Below are 5719 nucleotides of genomic sequence, written 5' to 3'. Positions count from 1 at the left end.
TACACCTACGTGTTCCCTTGCTCTTTGATGACCCGGTAGATGTGGTATGCAGGGTGTCTATTGCTTGTCTCTCAACGCCTGCAGGGTTAGGCCATAGTTCCACCCAGTTTGGTTGCATACCACCTGGGTTGGCTGGGCCCCTTGCCTCTCCGCTGCAGCAGCATAGGTTGGAGGGGGGGGTAAAAGGTCACATGGTTGTTATCGTGTTGTGGCACTGGCATCTTTGCTGCGCTGCTCCTCCACTAAGAGAAAGTGGAGTGGTAAAACTTTTGCAGCTGGCTTCTAAAGACCCCACAGAACATATTTATGTGTTTTCATGCTTCAAGTTACCTGTGTGCATGTCTGGCGAATCACTCAGGTGGGCTCTGAAGACCCAGGCTGCACGCTGCCCCGCTTGCCTCGCGCCATGTTCACCATCAACATGTTAATTACACATATGAGGTCTGACACAGACACATGTGGGATGAAATGTACCTGCCGCCCCAGAGCTGCTTTTTTTTCTCCTCTGTTCTTTAATTTTGCCGACCACCCTCCCTCCCATGTGTGTCTCCAGTTCTACATGAGTCATGCGGGGGTAAATTAGCAGTAAGCAGCAGACAAGACAAGCTGACTGTTAGCAGATGTGTAAGAAATGAGGAAACACAGGTTTAGCCTCTATTTTAAGACCTGCTCTCCCCTTTCCCCTTGTCCTCAGGCTGTGTTTGGTTTCCTATCTTGGCTGTTAGTAGTTAGTAATAGTTATTCTTTTGAGGGGATATATGTTTGGAATTTTTCACTTGAAGCTAAATAATAGGTTTTGGATAATTACAATAGGCCTCTTTGTGTGCAAGTGACATGTTAAAAAATGTCACTGTTCTAAATATCTCCTGTGGTCACACTGGTTTTATGGTATTAACATAGATTTTTAGTAATTCTACTTAAATATCCAGCTCTAATTAACAGATCCTAAGAGGAAGTATAGGTATAAACCACTAAATCCATGGTTTGAAAAATAAACATTTATATCTGAAAGCAGGACAATAGCACTAAATAGTCCTTCCTTTACCATACAGCTAGTGTATGTAAACGTGACCTATTTGTGTGTTTGACATCTGCTGTCAAAGGGCACAAAAGGGTGTGTGTGGGATGTTGATGTGTTTGTGCGACAAGCTTCATGTGTACGATGCTAAAGGATGTGTCATTTAAACAGTTATGGCTTGCGTGGATATACAAACTCACAAGGCCATTTTGCTGATGAATTGTTTCGAGGCTGTGTCTCAAGCGTTCACATCAACACCCATAAACACAGGAGGAGGGACAGACAAAAGACTGAATAAGGACTGTGCACTGTGAGTGGGACGTGTTCTGTTGAGTTGAAACGGTTCAGCCCTGTCCCCTAGATATTCTGTTTATGTATGATTAATTCAAAGCAGAAAATAGGTTTTGAGGAAAAGAAATGCCAAGCGTATTAAGTTCTGTATTAACATAATGAGGTAATGTTGCGAATTAATGAATCTGTCAGTTTGTAAAAATGTTGTAATTGACCATATTAGCTAAATGTTCAATGAAAACGTGTTTTGTTTTCCTCTAAAATAGGCAATCGTGCAATCCAGCATCTTTTTTTTTTTGACATTTAACTGAAATCACGATCTTTCCCTAACCTTAACCAGAGTGCATTTCCTGTCTAAACCTAAGACAGGAGTCTGGATGCAAACTCGGAGTTCTGGTGTCAAGGTTCTGCACTTTGTAGGCCCGCCATCCTCCACAACCACCTCCTTGCGAGGCCTATGAATGTAGTGTTTCATTACTTGACAGAAACATTGTGTCTGAACATAATCCAGGAGGCGAATACATTGCCAAAACAGCGTAATTAGAAGGTAGTTTAGTAACATACAAATGTAATTTCTAGGAGACAGGGTTGAATAGTGTCTTAAGACTCTGTATCTCTCAACATAAGTTTGTGGGTTTCAAAGGTTGCTGTCTCATGAGAAACTTGTAAATTTTACTCACAAAAGGTTCTTTTGCTGACAGTAAAATCACTTCTGCCAAAAAAAGAAGAAGAATCCATGCAATTTCCAAGGCACATCTGCAGACATGACATCGCTGTTAAATTTTGAATGATTCAGCACATCATGAGTCATTTGCAAAACTTTGCGCTCCACTTTCCGTGATCGATAGTGTAAGTTTCAGTGTGTCGGTGACAATGACAAAAGCAGTTGTTCTGTGTTAGAGAGTGAAGAAAAATCAATGGCATATTGAGTGTTTTACTGTATATCTGTTATAGTCCTCTGATCCTCTTTCAAGCTATTTTGGGGGATGTGTTGGTGACTCACTCTGCTAATGTGCATTATAATGAACTGATGTGTTAAAACTCCGGTTTCGCATTTGTCTGCTGCCCACTCTCCAGCCTTTTGTTCACCGTCGCAATCTAAAAAATCAAATGGAAATGTGACTTGAAGGCAGACCACAGGGCTGAATGAAAAAAAAGTCCTGTGTTACACATCTGAGAAGCCATATTTTTTAACTGTTTGTGTGGACAGATGCGTGTGCGTAGTTTATTTGTGTTACCCGAACTGTCAGCAGACCTCAATTACTAGCAGTAACTACAGTCGCATGTACTGACAACAGGAAGTGTGTGTTTGTTTAAAGGAGGATGTCTTGACAGAGTATCTGTGTTTACAGCATCTAGACCCACCACTGTCATCACTAACCCCCAACACACACACACACACACACACACACAACCCCTAAACTTCTTTGGTTTCTCATTAGAGTGAAATACCTGAGCCACAACTGCTCTGCACTCCCACACTTCCTCTGTCTGAGTCTCTCTCCACTTTCTTATCTGTCCCCGTCTCACTCAAACTATCACACTGTCCGTCCCCTGCCCCTGTCATCCCTTCTTTCAATTTTCCATCCCACTCCATCTTTTGTACATAAGGTCACACGGCTGAAGTCTTGAACAGAGGCTGGGGCGTTTAGAGGTCACAATGAGGTCCGACTAATTTGCTGCAGATGAAAACACACATGGACACATACATAGACACATAAGGAATACCGGTATACAACATCTGACTCACACAATGCACACAAAAACTTCCAAACAAATCTGCAGGAAGTCTATTAATACTCCACACACTCCACAAATATGCACTCCGACAGCCCAGCCGTCAGCACACTGGTCTGCATTGTACCTCCCCGCTACAGTCCATCCATTCTACTCACATTGCTCTTCATCTACACTATCTCAGTATCAACTTCTTCATTCTCCATATCATCTCCATCTCCCACTGAACTTCCTCCCTCCATTACCAGCTGCATGGAGATATGAAGTTTCTGGCAATAACCAGCCACAGATGTGAGGCGTCTTGAATGGTGAGCAGTGGGCTACCGGGTCTCTCTAATTTCCATCCTCTAGTGCAGACGCAGCGAAAACACCCACTGGATTCTTGCTAGGAGAGTCAGTAATGAGATTGTGGTGATGAGGGCTCAAACTGGTCGAAGGTTTGAGCAGTCATCTGCTGCTGGTTATGTACGAGCATGCGTGTTTGTGAGTGTGACACAAGAAAAGACAGACTGAATGCATGTTTGCCTGCAACAGAGAGCATGTGTGGTTGCGTTGCATGTGTACGTACGGAGAAGAAGGTAGAGGAAGAGAGAGAAAATGAGACTTGTGCTCCGCTCCAGTGAAAGTATCTGACTCATGGCTGATTGTTTATTATTGCGAATGGCTCTGTGGTCCTCTCAGGAAGCCACAGGAGCATTACTCATTGAACCAGAGAGGAGATAGAGATGGAGTCTGTCTCCTCCTACAGATTTACCCATCTATCCCTCTGTTTAAAGAAAATACCGGGAATTCCCACAATGCATTAACTCTCAATCTGCACCGTGATAACTAATGTGATTCCTACTTACCGTGCACCCTCATTGGACTGTCACCAGAGGACGGGAGCGCTGCTCTGCTGCTGCCGTGTGTTTAGAGAAAACGCAAAAGGCCGGCTAAGTGTCACATCTCCTATCTCATGCTGTCATCGCTGCAAATAGAGATGACACTCAGGAGATGGATTGGGATGTCTTGTCCTCATCAACCTCCCACCAGTAACTTCACTTCTTATCTGACACAGGGGGGAAGAAGGAAAGTAGCATAAACAACCACACACACACACACACACACTAACACACACACTAACACACACACACACACTCCTCCCCCTCCTCTTTTTACATCCCCACTGAGTTTCCCTGCGCTGACAAGTGCCTGCCAATATCTGTTACATTGTGCACACTGTGCTACTCGGTTATCTTGGGGGGGGGAAACAAGATACAAGAAGATGATTGATGCTGCTGTGTGACAGGGAGGGACGGACACAGAATCTGTTGAATAAATACAATTATTATTATATTGCTTCAGTTTTTCAGCAGGGATTTATAGTGTGTTTCTGTCAGACATCATCATGCTTCATGGGAGTTTTAAATCTCACTGAGGAATTCACTCAATAAATACACATTCCTGCACATTCTGAGGAGGACCTTTATTTGTATATTTACATGGCATGCTGTTTTATAGGTTCTCCAAGTCAGTGGTTCCCAACTGGTCCAGTCACAGGGTCCACATTCCACATTCGGTGACATACTTGCTTTTGGCCATGTCGTCAAGCTAGTTTGCTGTCCTTTGTGAAGTAGCTGTCTATTCGTCACTCACTCTACAGCAGGACATGGCATTTAAAAATAAAGGCATGCAATCGACATGTTTGCAGAGCCTGGTCTCACTCCAAAGTTGTCGAAATCCGGTGCTTGGGCAGTGACTTGCGGCGTCAGAAACCAACGGAAAAAGGCATCCTTTAACGTCAGCATGATACGCAGCCGGTTAGCATTTTGGTCTACCGGCGCCCAGCTGTGTCAGGTGGAAACGCCGCAAGACGAGAATGAAAGTTAGGCGGTCAGGAGAGGCAGTGGATGGGTCCAACAAACCACGACTTCCACCTGAGAGGGCGGTGTTCATGTAAGATTCTAAAGCCAAACCCTGTTCTTTTTTTCCTAAACCTAACCATGTGTGTTTGTTGTTGAAGGAATAAAACTTCAAATTTGCGGTGTTGTACCGACGTGCTGCCTTTATTTTGAAAGGGACTGTATGTAAACGTAAAATTTCCTGTGAAAACGGAAGTACCTTGCTAGTTTACTGTCCTTTTGTAAGTAGCTGTCCATTAGTCGCTACCTCTACAGCAGGAAATGGCATTTTAAAATAAAGGCTCTGTGCTGAAAAGTAAAATGTTTTTACAAACAACACATTTGCAAGTAAGTTGCGGTCCAATCGGAAAGGACCTGCGACCAACTTTTGGACCACAACCCACCAGTTGGGAACCACTGCTTTAAATGAGAAGACAGGATGGTGAGGGACAAAGTTCAGCAAAGAAACTGAAAGAAAAAGAACCAAAATATGCTGATAATGTCATATTTTCTTATAACAGGAAGTCTTGATTATTGAGTGGGAACAAATGGTAACACGTGGTTATACCCTAATGACACACACACACACTCACTCACACAGTGACATAAAGATCAGGGCATGAAACCTGACATATTCAGCACTGTCACTGCTGTATTGTTTGTGCCATTCAGGCCAATCAAAAAACACTTAATTGCAAGGAGAAAGAGATGAGGCGAGAGAGAGGGAGAGGGGGATAAAGTCGTACGCACAGAGAGGGAGGGAGGGAAGGAGGGAGGGAGGGAAGCGAGGAAG

The sequence above is a fragment of the Epinephelus moara genome, chromosome 20 (assembly GCF_006386435.1).
Source record: "Epinephelus moara isolate mb chromosome 20, YSFRI_EMoa_1.0, whole genome shotgun sequence".
Taxonomy (NCBI): domain Eukaryota; kingdom Metazoa; phylum Chordata; class Actinopteri; order Perciformes; family Serranidae; genus Epinephelus; species Epinephelus moara.
Note: the sequence above shows the minus strand (reverse complement) of the source record.